Source organism: Lynx rufus, unplaced genomic scaffold (genome assembly GCF_022079265.1).
Source record: "Lynx rufus isolate CCGP_SWC_20201006 ecotype Redwood Valley unplaced genomic scaffold, mLynRuf1.p SCAF_1, whole genome shotgun sequence".
Classification (NCBI taxonomy): Eukaryota; Metazoa; Chordata; class Mammalia; order Carnivora; family Felidae; genus Lynx; species Lynx rufus.
The window spans coordinates 22,078,097-22,098,538 of NW_025814823.1; the positions used below are offsets into that span (position 1 = coordinate 22,078,097).

General features: G+C 44.1%; 1 long non-coding RNA gene across 8 annotated transcripts; it reads right to left on the minus strand.

The window, feature by feature from the left end:
* Positions 1-20: 20 nt before the first annotated feature.
* LOC124512141 (uncharacterized) lies at positions 21-20,190 on the minus strand. Of its 8 annotated transcripts, none has more exons than XR_006962079.1 (6): positions 18,607-20,190; positions 14,621-14,701; positions 14,346-14,462; positions 6,829-7,053; positions 2,048-2,270; positions 21-1,202 (listed from the first exon to the last, which is right to left on the minus strand). It is a non-coding gene; the product is annotated as an uncharacterized LOC124512141 (long non-coding RNA). The 8 variants fall into 8 exon arrangements; XR_006962077.1 differs by adding an exon at positions 6,546-6,590 and having other exon boundaries at positions 14,346-14,701; XR_006962075.1 differs by adding an exon at positions 6,546-6,590 and having other exon boundaries at positions 2,048-4,414; positions 14,346-14,701.
* Between the last annotated feature and the right edge of the window lie 252 nt (positions 20,191-20,442).

Here is a 20,442-nt window from a genome sequence, read left to right on the forward strand (position 1 = left end):
TTCAAAAAGAGAGAGAGAAGCCCTATAATCATTGGAAATTTATTTGGCTGCTAATACTGTTCTGCAACATCTTAGGACACATGTTTCCATTTGGAAAGCAATGCCTTGTTGTAATTCTTTTTTGATAAATAAAATGTTTTATTTCCTCTGGGCGTGAATTAGCTCTTGGCCAACAAATCCTTACCCTAGATCAGTACCTGTCAAACAGAAAACTAGAGCCTAAGAGGCCATGAATGAAGTAGATGGGGTTTTGTGTGAGACAAATTTGTAAATTATTAACGTGAAAGGGGGGAGCAAGAAGCTCACAGTCAAAATATGTTTGCACAAAATTCACTCTAAATATTGTGAGAATTGAACTTGGAGAAGATCCTATTTAATAAGCTATTTCAAAACACACATTTAAATAAAGACTGATTAAATAAAAAGGTGCCACACACTCTGGTCAGTTTCCTTCCTCTGCATGTCCCCGGTTTGTGTTCCTGTCACTCCCAACAGGGAAAGCCCCAGGTGGAGGGCGGGCTGGCCTCTAGGCGGCGCTCAATCTGCCCAGAGGCCCCACAGCATCTTCCCCTGCACTTGACTAACTGCACGGCCTTGTTGCTGTCCCACTGTCCAAGTGAGGCTGCCACTGACAGAGCACCGCCTGCCTGGCACTAAATACACATCTCAGCCAGAGCCACTCCCATTTCATACTTGAGGAAACTGAGGCTCTGAGCAGTTTAACTCTCCCAGACAGCACGAGCTAGCCCTGGGGTACCAGCCCCTGGTGGCCTGAGGCCAAACTCTGTTCCTCCTCCCTCTTTCATCCTCAAAGCTGGGAACCAGGAGAGGCCCAGGGTGTCAGGAGATACTCTGTGCCCTTCCCTGCTGCCGCCTGGGAGGCTCCTGGGGGGCCAAAGGCAGAGTGAGCCAGCAAGGATTGAGATCATGATGTTCTTGGACGAGGCTCTTGGCTAAAGCCAGGCATCTGCCCAAATGTTAGGATTACCCCTGGAGAAAAGGCCGAGTGCACACAGCCCTGGTGCAAGCTTTCTCAATCGCCGGCCTCCCTGGGTTCTCTTCCTTGGCGGCTCTGGGGGGGGCATATCTGCCAGGGAGAGGGAGGAGCAGGTGAGCCTCTCAGAGCCTCGGTCACCAGCCAACTGGTCTGTGTGATACAAAGCTGCTTGGAGCCACAGTGCAGTCTGGAAATTACGCAAGACCTGGAAGAGATCATAATAATGTAACAGAAAATGAAATAGGAGAGTCACACTTTTTTTTAATATGAAAAGACAGATGTTTCCAAATAGACTTACAGATCTTTCTAGTCTACTTATACGAGCCAAAACTAAGATTTTATATCTTTTTTTTCCCCATTTTATCCAAAACATTACTGTACGTTTGGCATGAAATCGCCAACATTTTGTTCGTCCAGGAAGGTTTCGGATGCTGTAGTCAGGGCCTGTTGGTGGACAAAGGTCTGAAACAGATGAAGCTAGATTTGGTCTTCCTAAGAAGACTGAAAAGATTGAAGATGGATGTGAACAAGGCTATCATTTTATTTTTGAAATCTGGAAAGTGCTTTTATGTCGCTACCATAACGAAAGCATAGTAAAACAACATGCTAAGCCTGGCTTGCACTAGGCCTCTACAGATACGTCACCTCGTGGAGGAGAACGCAGTGACTGAAAGGGTAAGGAACGTGCTCCACGTCAAACAGCCAGCAACTGAGCCGGGATTTAAGGCTAGGTCTGCTCCCAAAGGCCGTCTCTTTGGAAAGGAGGATGCATCACAAGGCAGACCTGCTCTCTGGCTTTCCCAGGGTGGGGACAGATACTTCACTTCACGGCCCCCAAGGAAAAAGAGGGAATCCTGGATTCCAGAGCTGCAGGATAACTCAGTGGAAAGACTTCAAAAGCTAGATTCATTCAAGGGGGGCAAATTTGTTCCGCTTGGTCGTCTGATGTTTGGAAGGTCAAATGAGACCTACAGGATAGGGAATTCAATCTAGAATTTTGAACAACCCTTGACTGCATGCAGGTATTAATTTCAGACTGTAATTCTGCACCTGCTTTTGTTCTCTTGGCTTGCTTTTTCAGTTGGACGTAACGTTGGCTTAGATTTCCTGATAGGAGTGGTTGCTGCCCAGCCGGCCATTCTTCCATCTCAGATTCCTCTGTGGCCCAGAGCCACAGGGCTGCCACGAGGCAGAAGTCTGATGGACGCACATCTGATTCCTGTGGGGATCACCTCGCCCCTCCCGTGGAGGAGGGTGTATGAGGACCAACACCCTAAAATAAAGTCACAAAACCACATAAAAATTCACAACCCCTTTACCATCAACTCATACAGATTGTGATTTAATCACTACACCGTGAGCCATCTATGTTACTTTAAAGAGCCGTGACCGCGGGGGACTTTGGGGAGAACATGTTAAATAAGTTAATCTGTCCTTTAGGAGAGGTTGGAAAACATGACTTCCCTTAGTTTTAGTTCTCCTGCAATTTGAATTGCAAAGCAACCAAAACATTGATTTATTCAACCACTTGTTTACCCATGTAACCCAATGTCCATTGAACTAATTCTGGACCAACCACAGAGGGACACAGCAGGATCGCCAGAGGGGTTAGGCCTCGTATACTGTCCCTGAGTCAGCAGGGCAGGTCAAGGCCGACTGAAAGTGGGAACCCGTGAGGAAGCACTGGAGTCCGTGGAGCCACTCCGAGCCCTCCATCTTCCAGAATGGGGGCTGGCCACGGGACAGCGCAGTTCACTGGGGAGCTCCCCAGGCTGATCCCAGATTCAGAGAAACCTTGCCAGGGTGCGTGTGGCTGCCACTTGGCTTCTCCTCGCAGCTCTGACAACTTGAGACCCAAATTCATTAGTCCTGGAAACGCGTTTCGGCTTAGCTAAATGGACACATTGCAAACCCACCACTGAGGGAATTGTTTCCACATCCTCTTTGTGTCCTCTCTCTCTCTCTCAAAGACCTCTAGTTTTTCCCCTTAAACGACATGAGAGGTTTGCACAGTCAGTGAAAGGCCACACGGACGGTGCGGAAGGCCACACACCTGGACTTCAGTCCAGCTCCACGACCAGCTCTTGGAGCTGAAGAATCACTGAGCTGCAGTTTCCTGCCCAAAAAGCAAGGCAAAAAGAAGACCTGCCTCACAGCGAGGTTTTGCAAGTGAAGGCGCTAACGTGGGTGACCTGTGAGTCACGAGCCAGCTCAGGAGGTGCTTCCCTGTCTTCTCCCTCAGTGGCCCTCAGGGGCTCACTGCCAGCCGGGGAAAAGGTTTGCTGTGTGCAATCCAGGCACTAGGAGCCACAGGCCGTGGAGCATGGCACGGTCAGAGAATGACGAAGCGCGTGCCCTGTGTGTCAGGTGTGGATGTGTGGAGGGGGCCGGGAGGGGAGTCTTGAATGCTGTCCTAAGGGTTTAATACCATCATCAAGGCAGCTATTGCTGACTTAGTGCCTGCTGCTCTAGACACTTCAGGAGGTACAAAACTCAGTCCTCAAAACCACCGTAGGAGGCGTGTGCTGATTACCCTGATTTTACAGATGCGGAAACAGAGGCAGAGCGAGGGTCACTTGCCCAAGATGGTACAGGGAGCACATGGCTGAGCGGGATTCAAACCCACAGCCCAGAGGCAGAAGCTACAGGACTTGTGAGACATTCAGGACTTAACATCGACCACACCTAGTTCCGTGCCATTTCTGGAAGATAAGGGCGAGGACGAGGGCACCTCATAGGCCTGTGGCTGTGGCCAGGTGCCCACCCGAGGGACAGAATCATGTGAGAGAGACGGTGAGGGCAGCTCTGGATAGTTCGGTATGGTATCTCCACATGGAGACTCTGGGCAGCAGGTGGACAAATGAATCTGGAGCTCAAGAAAAGTAGGGGCCAATCGCACTGATTTGGGGGGGTTATGGAAGTCCACGTGCGGAGGAAGCCACCCGTTCCTTGCTGTAGTTGGGGCCTCAGAACACACCCAGTCCTTCACCCCATTTTCAGGTGTATTCTTATGTTACCTGTAGCTGTGGAGGCTCAGGGGGAAACCACCATGTTCCTCCCCTTCAGCCTCCTCCGTTTGTTCAGTGAGGGTTGAGGGCTGCTGGGTCTGTACTCCTTCCTCCCTGACGGCCCCAAGTTCTTTCTAGGTGTCCACCAGACCCAGTCATGGCGACATCGATCCGAGTCTGTGTCTCATGCAGTAAGTAAGCTCTGTGGGCCAGAGCTGCTCACTAAGAGGCTTGGTATTTCCATTAGAGACCAGGCTGACATACCTTTGAAAAAGTGCCATCGAGACAAAAGGTGGTTGACCTCCCAGCTAGGCCTGGCTCTTTCCCCAGCCCCATCCTGGAGAGGCCCTGGTCCAGACGCCAGCTTCAGGAACAGAGGCGAGGCCCTAACTGCAGACTGCTGTTCCTGCTGTGGGGGAAGAAGCCTCTGCCGTTTTCTGGGGGCGATGCATGGCATTCACAGGGCCGTGACCTGGCCCATCTGTGTGAATGAGACTCTGTGCTGCCTGGGGTGTGGGAGGAAGGAGGAGGGCATGCCCGCAGCCACCTGGTGGCCTCTGGCAGCACCAGGCTGCCCTTCACCTTGATAGGGGACATTTCCAAGCAGACTGGCGGTTTTCAGTTGGCAGTCGGCTGTGCCCGTCTGTGTCCTCGAGTGGCACACAGCCTGAGCCACCAGGAAACCAGCGCCTGGAGGAGAGGGCCAGGGCAAGGAGGGCATGCAGGACTTCACCCAACGTCGCTGTCGGGAAAGGCTCAGGATCTGGCCCTGGCCTCATGGAGAGGAGCTGGGATCTGGTGTGAGCTGCCTGCGGGAAGCCAGTGAGGAGCTGATGGGCCACCTCGCTGGAGACGACGCCCCAGTGTCCCTGCGGCTCCTCCCCAGGCTGGATGCTGCCCTCTCCTCAGAGCTCCTCTCTGCAGCCCCCAACAGTGCCAAGGAGAGGAGTCTGTGAGAGTCAATTCACCACAGAAGGGCCATCCAGGATGCGCCGAGGCTGCTGGCGGTGGAATTCATTCACGGTCAGGCACAGTGCCTGACCGGCGGCCAGAACCCTCTCCACTGTCAGCCCTTCTCTCCCTCCACGCTCCAGGACAGGGGAGACTGTGACCACTGTCCCTCCACCCCTCCTCTCTGACCACTCCTCTCCTGAATGGCCCCATATACCCTCCTCTACCTCTACACCCCCATGTGCATGCCCGTGACCCCCATCACTGCGGACCCAGACCCCTTGTCTGATCTCCAAGGGGCTAAGCTTTCCTTCTTCTGGATGGGCACTAGGACCCCGAGGCAGAGCCGGTGACTTCCCGAGCGCCCCCCTCGACGCCCCACTTGCTCACACCAGCAGCCTACCAGGTCCTGAGTGACTCCTCTCCGTCCTCTCACCCCCAGTCCATCCCTCCATATTTCTACTCCCCAATCACTTGCCCGGCCTGAGCGCTTCTCTGCGGCCACGCCATGGCCCTGCCCCTGACCGCAGCTGCTGCTGCTGCTGCTGCTGCGGTGTGTGTGTGGGGGGGGGGGGACTTTCCTGCGGGGGGGCCCCAGCTCTCCGCGCACTTCCCAGGGGAACTTCTCATAGTTCAGACTGGCCCCGGCCCTCCCCTGCCCCATAACCTCCGATGGCTTCCTTGGACACTCAGAAGCACACCCAAGCCCTTGCCACTGTCCTCCAAGCACCGGGTGCCTGGTCTGGCTCCCAGGAGGTCCCAGCAAACCCCGCTTCTTGTCAGTTCCTGCCCTGGGCTTTCCCCTTCTAGGCTGTCACTTTCGCCTGGAGCTATTCTCCAGCATATACTCTGTCTGGCTGCCTCTTGACCCCATCCTTCAAACCCCCAGCTTAAATATCTGCCTGGGTCTTCCCCAAGCACACCAGGAGCCTCCCACACCAGGTCGCAGACCTCCTGGAGCCAGGCAATGTCTGTCTTCTTCACAGACACATCCTTGGAGTCTAGCTCAGTGACTGGAACGTAGAAAGTGCTGACTTGATATGTACATTTTTTCAATCAGTATTTTTGAATGAAAGACCGATTCATTCTTTATGAATCATAATTTCACTTGTGTCTTTCCCCTATTACTTCCTGTGGCACCACCTCTAGGCTGATCCTGCTAACTCCCTGCAACTCTGCCCTCTTTCTGCTCAATTCAGTCACATTCTCTCTCCCCTCTTCTCATTCCCTACAAATGTCACCTTTGCTCATATCCTCATCGTTTCTCATTTTGATCCAACCACCAGCCATCACTCCACACGGATGAATTCTCCACACTAATGCTGGAGTGATTGTTTAAGGGTACAAATATGATTCTGTCCTGTTACAACCTTCTATGGCTCCCTATTGCACCACAGAAGTGTTCCAAAAGCCCTTCTTGGTGTCATTCTCCCCTGCCAACCTCCTACTCCTTGCTGGCTGATGCTACAACCATATACAGTTCCAGTGAGTCATACTGTCCTTCCATGTCCCCTGCATGCTCCTCTGCCCCACCCCCCAATTCCAAATCCCCAAGCATCCAATAATACTCAAATTCTAGTTTCACTTACCAGCCACACCTGCATCAATTTCTGGGTCATGCAGCCATTTGGTAGCTAAAACAAATAACAGGTATTGCTGTATTCTTCCTGCCAGAACCTTTCTTTTTAGTGTTATCTGTGCCTTGAGTAGGATACAAGTAACACATTGACCAAATGACTGATTGACATCGGTCCAGGAGGGATGCCTAATTAAGTGGGTATAATAGAATTAACAAGGAGTGTGACAGGTTGCAGTACTGGGCCAAAGCTAACCATGAATAGATTTAAGAAGGATAAATGTGAAGTCCTGTACCTGAGTCCAAAAACAAAACTGCAGCTTTGCAGGAGGAAGCACAGGTGCTCAATCAAGGGTTTCTGGTGACTCTGACATCTGAGCCTGGCCACATCACCTCTTGCCTGGATTCTTGCAGTACCTTCTGGTCTGGAGTCCTGACCACTGATCTCTTCCTATGCCACTCCTCCTCCACTCCACCTGCAATCATTTCCTGTGTGAAACCATCAGTACCCCCTGCACGAGCTGTGAAACAGACATGCACACACAGCTGGAATGTTGAAGAGACATGGGTTACAAACAGCTGTCGATACTTTTGTGGTCCTTGAAGTCATGAGAGAGGCTAGGGTCCCTGGGGAGAGAGAAGGAAAGCAAGAGGCAACAAGGGCAGAGAGGAGACTCCTGACAGGAGAAAAGAGAGATGAGAAACACAGGAAGTGTCATGAAAACCAAAGAAGGAGTTACAGAAGGGCAGGATGATTCAAGGTGCTAAAGGCTGTCAGGACCACGTAGTGTTTGGCCATTAGAAGTTGGGGGCCCCTTCTCACAGGGAGAGTGGAGCAGAAGGTAGCAGTGGTTTGTGAAACAAAAGATGAAGATGTTAAGAAAGCTAGTACAGGCTTTCAAGTAAAGAGGGAAAGAAAAACAGTGGGTAAAGGGAAGTCTTTGTTTTCTGAAGGTTGAAGAAATGTATCAGTTAGCAACCGCTGCATAACAAATAATTCCAAACTCAATAAGTTAAATAAAACCAATTGTTTTTTTCTTGCAAGCCTCTGGGTTGGCTGGGGGTCACCTAATCTAAATAGGACAGCTGAGGCGGCTCTGCTCCTTGTGTCTAATGAGGGCAGAAATGCAAAAGAACAAGTGGGAACATACAAGGCTTCTTGAGGCCTAATATCAGAACTGGTATAATGACATTTTCACTTCATTCTGTTGAACCCAAAATCAAGAGCTGAGAAATATATTCCACCTGTTGCTAGGAAGAAATGCAAAGCAATATGGTAAAGGATGCAAATACAAAAAGGGTAAAAAATTGGGGCCATCATGCCTTCTATGATGGGAGACAAGCAGAGGTGGAGATGGAAAGAAAGAAGGCATTGGAAAGGGAGAGACTGGACAAAATTTAGGGAACACTAGGAGAAGTGTGACAGGTACTGAATTTGCATAAGAACTAGATTCATGTTCCTGCTTGACCAATGACCAACAGTGCAGCCTTGGGTCAGTCATTGGGTCTGGAACTCCATTTCATTCCCTGTGAAGAGGAAATGATCACCCTTACATCATGGTGTGAAAATTAAATGAGGTAATACAAAAAGTGCTTTGCCATGAAGTGCAAAACCATGTACAATGACACAGTAAGTTTCCAGGAGGGGTGGGAGGTTGTCATGGGACAGCAGGAACACAATGGCTACTCTCAAAGACTGAAGGGCATTCATGTGGAAGAGGATGAGAAACAAAGAGGTCTGTGTTACAGACCAAAGGCTAATGATGGAAATGGGGGGGGGGGAGTTATGTCACAAAAAATAACATTTTAATAATGAGTAGAGTTCAAATGTGGCTTTAGGAGGTGGTGATTTCTTCATCACTGGAGGTGTGGGTGCATGGCAGAAGAGCCGGGCTGACCTGTTATCTTTAGAGGATGGTGGAAGGGGACCTGTGCAGCCCATTCATGGGTCATTGGATTGATCAGTGTTTCTCACCCAAGGGCAGTCCCCCATGGCACACCCCATTGTGGGCGTTTGTTGTCCAAATTTCTAGATGATTCAAGTGGCATTTGGTGCAGGTGGGCCAGGGGTACTAAATCCCCTGACAATGCTCAAGATAGTCCTAAACAATGGAAAATGATCACACTCAATATGGCATCAGTGCCCCTGTTGATAATCACTGGATAAGGTGATTTCTGAGTTCCAACCTTGAGGGACCAAATAAACACATGTCCCATTTTTAACAAATGTAACCTGGCAAGCCCCCCAGCCTATTTTGCCACAATGCCTCACTGTTCTAGCTGAAAAAGTATTTGACTTCAGAAGAATTTTAGATATGCTTAAACAAGCACAGTCACAATGGCAAAAAATTTATAATCCCTTTCAATAGTAAAATTATCCTCAAAGTTTTCTAAAACAGTCATAAATACACATGCTTGTGTAAAGGATTATGAAAAGATGGTCAGGTACATAAATCATTGATTATTCTAGCATATAAAGAGAGCCAACCACCTTGCTTGGAGACATCACATTAACTATATAGTTAATGTGCCAGCTGAAATAAACAGTACACATTTAATTTACTACGATTTTGTTTGTCCCTTAGAACATAAAAGTCTCTTTGGAGATGTCTGTTTTCTTAAAAAAAATAAAATAAAAGTCTAGGAAGTTTGAACTAGAACCTTCTTTCCCAGTGTTCACATTTCCTCAGTTTGGGCGCTTGGATCAAATTCAGTAAATATTTGCTTCTGCTGTTGATGGTGCTTCTGTCACTGAGGCATTTTAATTTTATCTTTAAAAAAATTTTTTTAGTTTATTTTTGAGAGACAGAGACAGAGAGAGACAGCATGAGCAGGGGAGGAGCAGGGAGAGGGAGGGAGAGAGACAGAAAGAGAGAGAGAGAATCCCAAGCAGGCTCTGCACTGTCAGCACAGAGCTTGATGCAGGACTCGACTCACAAACCTCGAGATCATGACCTGAGCAGAAACCAAGAGTCAGATGCTTAACCGACTGAGCCACCCAGGAGCCCCATTGAGGCATTTTTAGAGAATGGTCTGACCGTGCATTCTGTGTCACCCTCCTGGTCCACCCAAACCACTACTGGGCCATTTACAACGACTTTGTTGGAGACGTTCCCAGAACGAATAGTCTGGGCAGAGGCCCATGATGGCATCTGATTCTGAACAATTCCCACAGATCAAATAGGCAGGAAGAACTGAAGTTTGTCTGTCACGTTGGTAGCAACCTTAGCCAAGAAAGGTGGAGCCTCCCTACACTGTATTCATCCTATAATATATATCCATTAATTAGGGAATTGTTTGGGCATGATTATAGTAGTTTGAATGGTGTCTTTCCTCAGCATGTTTAATTATTATTATTTTTTCTTTAGAAAGAAAGCAAGTGAGCAGGGGAGGGGCAGAGGAGGAGGAAGAGAGAATCTTAAGCAGACTCCAGGCCCGATGTGGTGCTTGATCTGATGAACTGGGAGATCTTGACCTGAGCCAAAATCAAGAGTGGGACCTTAACCAACTGAGCCACCCAGGGACCCCAACTTTGGCTTTTTTTATAAAAGAAAACACTTCTTTCCACCTAACACCCCAACAAGCATATGGGTTCTCCATTAGATGACACTAAAGTGTATAATTTCAGCCGAAACAGTGTCCTTTAATAAGGCTACTTCAGTGTCAGAATGAACCAGGTATGGCAAAATTTGTCAACAGAAACACTTGTATCTGAAAGTATAGTTATTTGCATTTTTAACATTACTTTTCTTCTGTTCTTCTGGATGCTTTCCAAAATATTTCCTTGTTAAGCATGGAGTATTTTTCAAGAACCTAAACCAATACAACCTTCTGGATCCACTGAGGTCAGCTGATAGTTCCCTGAGAAGCGTAATACCAGACATCTGGGTAGAGAACTGGAGTCACGTGTGCTTATTTTTGTCAGACCACTAGTTCTTCTCGACGTACCTCTCTTTCATTTATCCTCATGGATATTTACGTCTGACTCCCGGCTGGACTATAAGCTCCATGAGGGCAGGGTGTGTTTCTGGGTTTGCTCAATAGAGTGCCAGGCACACAGTAAGCTCTCAGAAATATTGGTCAGTGGGATGAGGAGTCATGGAGTGTTCAGATAAAGAGCCAGGAGAACTACCACTGGTTATCATCACGGATGAAACCAAGTTGGCCAGAGGTTGTGGTATGCTACACAGGAGCCTCACTGCTCATGGGCTTAACATTCTTGAGATTTAATGACATCAGGCACCCATAGTACCTTTGCATCTTCTAGCATAACTCTTGCTTTCTTTTTTTGAAACTCTGGAAATGGGCACATTGGACTCTACAAGGTACTTCATGCTGCTCAGACCCCACCCCCACCTCCACTCATTAGGAAGAGCCGTGTTCTCTACAGGCAAACAGCCTCCTTACTCCACCTCATGCCCTGGGGATACATCCCAGGCTGAGCACCTTTAGGTGTGGGTGTCAGCAGTGGGATGGACCACAGCTTCTCCTGGTTCAACTTGGCCTGGACTCCAATTTCTGAAAACTGAAACTTGCAGAAACACAAATGCCTTCGTATCTAGAGTGGCTGGGAGGGAGTTGGGGGAAGAGTTATTCCAGAAAAGTCCTGGCTCATGTCCTTCTGAAAGACATGTGCTTTCCCTAACAAATTGCTTTGTGCTATACTCAACAAAGCCTGCATGGATTCCCCTTATATCTTTCTCCTCCCCGAAAAGCTATATGAGTTTAGAATTAACATTCAGGAAAATGAGAAATACTCATGTACCTTAGTGTCACTAAAGATAGAATTCATGTTTATAAAGAAAAGTGTTGGCACAGAAATAAAGCAGACCAAACTGAAAAGATCTGGCAGACAATGGAAGTCAGGCGAGGTTTGCAGGAACAGTAACTTGCTGGGTTACAGTCATCCTTATGGAAATGAAAGCTGTAACTCTATGTGGTAAATTAAAATAAAAAATGATGACATATGGGTAGACATGCATACTTGCTAGTCTTTTGAGTTATTTCTACCACCACAAAGGAAACACAAGCTTGATGGTCCCTCTGGTAAAAACAGATAATATTTCACTGCTTTTCCATTGTGCATAATCATTACAAATCATGAAAATTCCTTGAATGTGTTGCATACTGAAACTTCACTCGAATGTATCATAAAATTTTTTTTCATTGTTTTTTTAAAATATTTTTGAGAGTGAGTGAGTGGGGGAGGGGCAGACAGAGAGGGACACGAGGATCAGAAGTGGGTTCTGCGCTGACAGCAGAGAGCCCAATGTGGGGCTCGAACTCAAACTGTGAGATCATGACCTGAGCCTAAGTCAGCTTAACTGACTGAGCCACCCAGGTGCCCCTCATAATTTTTTTTTAATTTTGTAGAGTGAGTTATTATAAAAAATGATCATAAAGTAAATGCTCAGGCTTCAGGGGAAGCTCATCAGGCAGTACCCGGGATGGATGTTTCGGAGGTACAGGGTGGGAGCCAGGGTCTGAACTGAACCGGAGCCTGAAGCCACCTAGTGGACCAATTCTAGCACAGGTCAGAGTTGAACACCAGAACCAAAAAAGAAATCAGAAATAACAAATGCAAACACATCCAGATGCTACAGTGATGGTGAACAAGATTTGACTCTATCCCCAAAGGTTGCTTTGAGAGGATCTTTCTCAGCTACTCCTCATCTCCATCAAGTCTTTAAAAAAGTCCTTGGTGGAAGAACATGCACTGCTCTAGCACAATACCTTAGGGGCTTATCCCCAAGGAAAAGATGGATAATGGTATTATGGGGTGGCTATTTGTATCAAATATATTAGTGAAAATGTTTAAAATGACTGTGGGAATTTGATGCTTAAAGCCAAAACATTACAGAAAATACAAAAATGGAGATGTGAATATATTAATTTACCTCTATTTTTCGTCCTCAAAATCATTAAAATGAAAGTAAAGGATTTTTGTTTTATTTTGAATATAAACTTACAGGACAAAGAGAATGGGGAAATCAACAGCAACATTTTGGGAGGTGTGCCTACGAAAGCGAGGCTCTAAAGGCTGCTGCTCTGCATGATGCCATGTGCTCTGTTCTACACTGTTCCAGAATATCTGTTTATTAGGGTTTCAACCCAAACCTCAAAACTTTCTCTAGTAGTGTAACAAGGATCATGAAACAATGCCTTCCAATTTCTAAGGGACAATGATTCCCAATCTACGATTCTATACCTAACCAAACTATCAATTAAATGTGAGGAATAAAGATATTGGCAGGTACTCAGAGTATCAAAACTGCTCCATACCTAAAGTCTTATCTGACAGTCATCCTGCTACCATGTACCCATTCTCTGTATCCTTTCTCAGGAATCTTCTGAAAAACATGCCCCACCAAATAGAGAAAGACATGGGTCCCTGGAAACAGGGGATTCCCAGGACAGTTGTGAAGGGTGGGCCCCAAAAGATACCTGTGCAGCATGTCTAGTGAGCAATCAGTCCAGACTGGAGGTGGACAGAAGGCTCTAGGAGGGATTTCTTCAAAAAGAATTTTTTTAGGATACCCAATATGCCTGACTGTATTGAGAGAAAGTTATATAACTGGGAGACAAGTTTGGCTATAGATTAGTACTAAAATAGAAAACCAAGCCAAAAAAAAAAAGGCAATTTTTGAATTCAGGAAAATAAATTCAATAAAGAAAGGAAAAGGAATCCTAGTACACATGACAAACTGTGATTAGCATTTACAGAGTCATAATGACAAACAGTGAATATTGATGCAACCAAAACAAAAGTGTAACAGTGTGGAGCATGGAGAGAGGGGAGTGAGGTGAAAGAAAGCTCTTCCATTATGGAAATTCAAAAGACAATGGCTCAGGGAGTACGGGTGGCTCAGTTGGTTAAGCATCAGACTTTGGCTCAGCTCATGATCTCACGAGTTCATGAGTTTGAGCCCCACATCTGGCTCTCTGCTGTCAGTGCAAATTTGCCTTCGAATCCTCTGTCTCCCTCTCTCTGCCCCTCCCCTGCTTTCTCTCTCTAAAAATAAACATCTTAATTCGAAGTAAGGTTTATAGAGCTATCTATCAATTCAAAGTAAGGTTTATAGAGCTATTTATCATTTAAAATATATAGGTATAATTTTACTAAAAAATGACTAAATTGACAATAATGGAAGTCCTTGAATTTATTACTGTAACATACATGTTAAAATCAGCCAACATGTCAAATGTGAGCTTACACTAGAAACAAAACTGAAAATGGGGGGAAGGGAGGCACAATCCTGACACTTCTTGATTAGGCCCTTGCAACATTGTGAACTAGTATTTAAGAAATCATTTCATCTCCCAGACTCTCCTGTTTCCAGATTTATAGAAAGTGTGCTACAGTGGATGAAATCTGAGTTCCTTTGAAATCTGTCTATTTAAATGCAGTTCAATGTACACGGTAAATATATTTATAGACCAACTTCCACATACTTTAATGTAGGATATTCCATTTTAAATGGGCCTCATTTTCAACTGGTACTTACTAGTGGGGTTTGTTTTACTTGGAGACAGGATCTTCAAAACTCAGCCTAAATGATAGAAAAGTTCTGTACTTTTTGTATTAAGTAGGTCCATTGGATTTTTAATGGTCAACAGTAATTGTATTAAAAATATCAATGAGTCTAGGGGCACCTGGCTCAGTCGGTAAAGCATGTGACTCTTGATCCCAGGGTCACGAGTTCAAGCCCCACATGGAGTGTGGAGCCTACTTAAAAAAAAAAAAAAAAGGAATAAAAAAATCAATAACTTTAAGATACATGACAAATGCTGATACAAGAAAAGATAGGCCTACCTGGTCAACAGATAAGAGAAAATTTGATCAGACCCAACAGTTTGCTCTATCCTTGCAAAATGAATCATAGTATGTATGATGACTCAGGCCATGGAACAGGTATGTCACTTTTCTGTGCTGGGAGGCAAATATAATAGACTCAATTCTATGCTCTTAAGAGAAGGAAATCAGGCTGTCTCTGTATGACATCCAGCTATGACCAAACCTCACCCAAGTTAACTTTTGATTGATTGATGTATAGCCCAGCTAGGTGTTAACTCTAGATTTTCCATTACCTTTTGGAAACAGGCGGAAAAAATTATTGCAGGTTGAGGGTATTTACAAAATGGTCTGGCTGATTCACATGTATCAGTAATCTGAAAAACGAACAAACAGAACCAAGCAAAGCTACAGGTTATAACCTTCCCCCCCCTAAATTAAAATTAGAGATGTGAGATTTCAAACTGCTTTTGACTTACCCACCCTAAACCTAAGGGCTTTAAAAGATGTGAACATGAATCAGTTCGATTTGTCATCTTCAAATCTGGGGATCTAGCCATAGAAAAGGCCTTAGGTATCATTATACTACATGAAATGGCCTTACATCCAATACAGTAAGGCATGTATTATAAAATACACACTTACACTCACTTGATGGTTTATGTCAGTGGCTTTCAGCTGGGGGTGACTTTGCCCCCTAAGGAACATTTTTGGCTGTCTTCTGGATGAGGAGTTGCTACTGACATCTAGTGGGTGGAGACAAGGATGCAGCTAAATGTTCCACAATGCAGAGGACAACCCTCACAGCAGAGTCATCTGGCTCAAAATACCAATCGTGCCAAGGTTTAGGGAACCTGATTTTCTGGTGTGATAAAAATTAAAGACAAAAATCTGGCAAAGCTAGTAAACTGCTCTAAAATCTCAATAAAAGGTTTTTTGGTACATCATTTAGTTAGGATTCTGAAAAACTCACAGCTTTAAACTTGTGCTTGGAGGTAAAGATATACGGTCAACTCTGGAAAATAAACATTATGCATTCAGTCTGCTACTGGACAAATTTCTTAACTTCTCAAAATATAATTTTATTATTTTTGACAGCTAAAATTTAATTTCTTCTATTTTAAAAAAGTGTCCAAAGCAAATTACACTGTCTCCATTTGGGATGGAGAGCGTTTAGCATGTAGGTGCTCAGGAGTTGAGTAAATGGTAGCAATACATCTACATGTTGGCCTGAAATAACAGATCCCTAGTTCCACACTCAGTAGGTTATAAACGTGGCCTGAGCTGTAATTCAGTCCCTTCTTGGGGTGACTGAGGTAGCCATCCATAACCCGTTAGCACACTTCCTTCACTGTGTCAGCACAATGAGCCACAGCATAACTGGAAGACCAATCTGCTCAACTACAGAGAAGTTAGAAAACCCACAAAGGTTCTGGCCCAAAGAGCCTCCTCTACTAACCAGAACAGAGTCACCCAGGTTAGAGCAGCTAGTTATCTTTTCCCAATAGGAAAGGTATCACAGGCTAAGGAGAATGAAGAAATTTGACAAAGGGTAACAGAGTAAATTAAATGGATTGGCTGTAAGTCTCTCTTAGAAGTGGGCATAATCAGAGCTGACTTGGTAATGGTCCTGAGAGGCTCCCTGGTTGGCCTCTGAAACAGTGCTGGTCTGGCAGTAAGCATGAATGTTCTTCCAGGAACCCAGTATGTGGGGCGCATGGGTGGCTCAGCTGGTTAAGCAGCCGGCTTTGCTCAGGTCATGATCTCACAGTTTGTGGGTTTGAGCCCCGTGTCAGGCTCTGTGCTGACAGCTCAGAGCCTGGAGCCTGCTTCAGATTCTGTGTCTCCCTCTCTCTCTGTCCCTCCCCTGCTTGTGCTCTGTTTCTCTCTGTCTCTCAAAAATAAATAAACATTAAAAAAAAAAAGAAAAAAAAAAAAAAAAACCAACATGTGCCCTTGAAAGCAAATGTAAAAAAGATGTGTAAGGAAAGGAAAATTTTCCCTTCTTCCCTTCTAGATTCTTTGGCTGGCCTAAAAATTAAATTGATATAAGATAACTTATCAGGAGAAAAAAACAAATTTAATTCCATATATACACAAGCCATACAAATATGAGACTCAAAAGAAGTGACCAGGCAGGCAGCCTTTATACCTTTTAAAAAACCCAGAAACAATTATTTGTGAAGAACTGATGAAGGAATTTGGGCTTGGGGTGGCAAATTAATGAAGAAGTAACGAAGCTGTTTTTACAGGCTTCTCAGTCCTGAATCCCATCTCCAGTGATGAGAATGCTTTTACCCGCCAGGTGCCGAGAGGGTGCCCTTCACACGGGAGTTTATTTCCTGCTTCCAGGGGGACAAAGGAGTGTCCTTCTTACAATGGCTATTTCTTAAATAATTTTAATTCAACATAATCCATATGCCAAAGTGGCTTATTTTTTGGAGTGGCATATTTTGCTTCCCTTCAGTCCCACCTTTGAAACTGCAAAAAGCTTCATAATCCAGAAGCTGAGTTGGTAGATTATTTTACTGCTTCATGGAATTAATCTCTTAGTCTTAAAAACAGCTCAGTTCAGTTAAATGGTTGTATCTAATATTAGGAGGTTGTGATGTAACTGGGCTCCCACAATAGGGCCTATAATGTGTGAGAAATCAACTATTTATTAAGGCATTTCTATGGAAACAAAAGAAAAACAAAGTCACCCAAAGGTTAATGATTACAACAAATTATAAACCAGCTTCTAAGCCCAGGGGCAGCCAGTCAAGAAAATTTCTAGATGTCAGAGTCAAAGCATCTTTTGCAGTTTGAATGTCCCTGACATCATCAGGTGTTCAAGTAAACTTTCTGAGTGGCACATAGAGCAGCAGGCATGATTGCTGAAACACGAGTTATTGTGGCCATTTCTCCAAAAGTTTATATTAAGTCATTCGCATTCAGTTTATAAGGCTTTGGGGGAAAGGTTAGTTTTGTTCTTAGTGATTCCAAGTCAAAACTGGGAGAAAATTGGAAAGGTTTATTTGCAGAGCTATAGCCAAATATTGAAGGAAACTATAACTCAGGATCCAGTAACTTTAACAGGTGGAAAACAAAACCTCAAAGCTAATTAACAGCACTAGAATCTGATATTCATAAAGTTTCTTTTTTAAGTTTATTTATTTACTTTGAGAGAGACAGAGACAGAGTGAGGGAGGGAGGGGCAGAGAGCAAGGGAGAGAGAGACTCTTAAGTAGGTTCTGCACTGCCAGCTCAGAGACTGATGTGGGGCTTGAATTCACAAAACTGTGAGATCATGACCTGAGCCGAAATCAAGAGTGGGACACTTAACCAACTGAGCCACCCAGGCGCCCCTAGAATCTGATATTTATAAAGGTGTATTACTGAAACATAATTTTTCCACCTACCAAAAATAATCACAGAAAGACTAATTTGTTTGCAAATTAAATCTAGTTTCAATAAAGTTGGCCTATTTACATAAGTGTAGCAAGAATAATAACTGATCATATAGGCTCTTCTAACTCTGCTTTGCTACAATTTTTGGTAAGGAATCTCAGATTGAACTCTTAAAAGCCTCTTGAGGCTAGGAAGCCAAGCCAAGGACTTGCTATCACACTTCACCTGCAATACCTACAAATCTGGGTTAATTCCTCTCTTCTCAAGGTCTCCCAAATATTCTGAGGTTCCTGAGCCTGCCAGGAAGTGACCTTCCACATTCACCTAGTAAGGCTGCTGGGAACCCTGTAAGCAAGGTACCAGGCCAACTTTTCCAAGGGGCTCTATTGTTTATTGGCTCCCTAAAGTCAACCGTAGTTTCTTAAAGCTGTCTGGTCATATCTAAGTCTATGTAGATCTCTCAGATATGACATTCCAGTCAAAGCCTCAGTAACATAACCAATGTTTCCACTTATGCTCATTTTAAGAACAGATTCTTATTGAGCTTACTCAAATAACTGTATTGCCATGAAAATAAGAATACGCACTAACAGTTGTTAAATTCTGGAGGTATGAGGTAGGGAGAAAAAGCAATTGTTTCAATTCTGCTTATAAAGGAATAATTTAACAAACTGCTATAAATCATAGATAAATTAAGAGAAAAGAGAAAAAGGTTTTTCTTAAATCTGGAAAAACCAAACATTTAAAAAAAACAGCAATGTTTCAAACCAAAAAGTCATAAAAAATTATGATCATCCTCCTCAGTTCACTCACTCCCATGTTCATTCAACCCCATGTAATTAATGTTTGTTCTGTGTGAATTCATTTGTTCGGTAGTTCTGGAAATTCTTACCCAGTTCAGTTGGACGACCTTAAAGTTATCAGAAACTTGTATTCCACAATACTTGTTAGAGTCCATTCATGAACCTCCTTGAAGATGAAGCACTTTTACAGGAAAACTTTTACAAAACATCAGAATAAAACAGTAACTGTCTGTAAAGGAGAAAGGACTTAAAAATGGCCATGGTTAAAGATCTGATATAGTTCATTACAATGCAATTGGCAAGAAAATCTGATTATATCTGGGAATACAACATTTTAAGATAATAACTGGAATTACAGTGATAACATTATCCTGGGACATCTGATTTCTAGGAATTTCATATAATTTCTGCAACACTTAAAACAGATACCTATACAGATACAATGTAAAGAAAGCTTGATATTTCTTATTTAACAAAACTTCCCATGTAATTTAGCAATATCACATAAACCAATTCATTTAGCACCTCCCTTTTATAAAGAGAAAAAACAAATCTTTTGAGATGTTCCAGGGACCCTCTGGAAAACTCCAACTTACTTTCCAGGTCAAAAAATTGTGTTTAAAAATCGATTTTGGAAAGTTTGCAAAAAATATCAAAAGGTTTGGACACTTGACTAAATAGGATCACAGATAATACTTAATTATATTTTTAACCAAAGTGACGAAAGATTTTAAAAGCAAATATAGGAGATTACATTGTTTTAAGTAAAATTCAGCTCTTAGCGTTAAGACTCAGTTAAGTAATCAAAGATCTGATAAAGACAACATGAAGCACAGGAAAGTATTTTAGTAAAACACAACATTTTTGCTTTTCAGGGAGATTACTCAAAAGGTAAAAACAAAACAAAACAAAACATTCATAATATCTTATTAAGAGCAGACCAATAGTCCAAGAAAATTTTGCCCTTTCTGCAAATGAAAGAAAATTACATACTCAAACTGTTAAAACAAAAAAGCAAGTGTATCATTTTTAAAAACCTTTATAACAATTCAATTTTTAGCCAATGTGACTACAAAACTAACTCCCTCCCTTCCTTCCTTCCATCCTCCCTCCTTCCCTCCCTCCCTCCCTTCCTTCTTTTCCTTCCTTTCTCTTTTTCTTTTCCTAAATGTCTATGTCCTTAGTTTGTCCTTTATTTTTCTCTTTTCATTCTGAAATAACCAGCTTTACTTTAGGACAAAATTTACTTTCTTTTCTCTTAACAAAAATATATCTCCATACCTCATACCTTTTCTTAGCTAAAAACACATCCTAGTTTCCTTGCAATACAGAGTTGTTTTTTATTATTTCTAGTAGTTTTAATTATATATATTATAAGGTTTCTATAGTTACATTCATAGGGTGGTTCTCAAACTCCAAGGTCATTAGGAGAGCTATGAAAACAGAGATTGCTAGGTCCCACGCACAGTATCTGATTCAATAGGTCTCAGCGGACCCCAATAATTTGCATTAGAATTCTAACAAGTCCCCAGGTGATGCTAAAGCAGCTTGTCCAGGGAACCCCCTCTGAGAATCATTCTCTCATGCTTCTGTCTTCCACTAGACTGTGAGCTTCTTTTTTTTTTTTAATTTTTTTTTTCAACGTTTTTTATTTTTTATTTTTGGGACAGAGAGAGACAGAGCATGAACGGGGGAGGGGCAGAGAGAGAGGGAGACACAGAATCGGAAACAGGCTCCAGGCTCCGAGCCATCAGCCCAGAGCCTGACGCGGGGCTCGAACTCACGGACCGCGAGATCGTGACCTGGCTGAAGTCGGACGTTTAACCGACTGCGCCACCCAGGCGCCCCATAGACTGTGAGCTTCTTGAGATGAGGGAGCATTTCTTACACATCTTATTTCCAGGATCTAGTCAGTGTCCTGTACT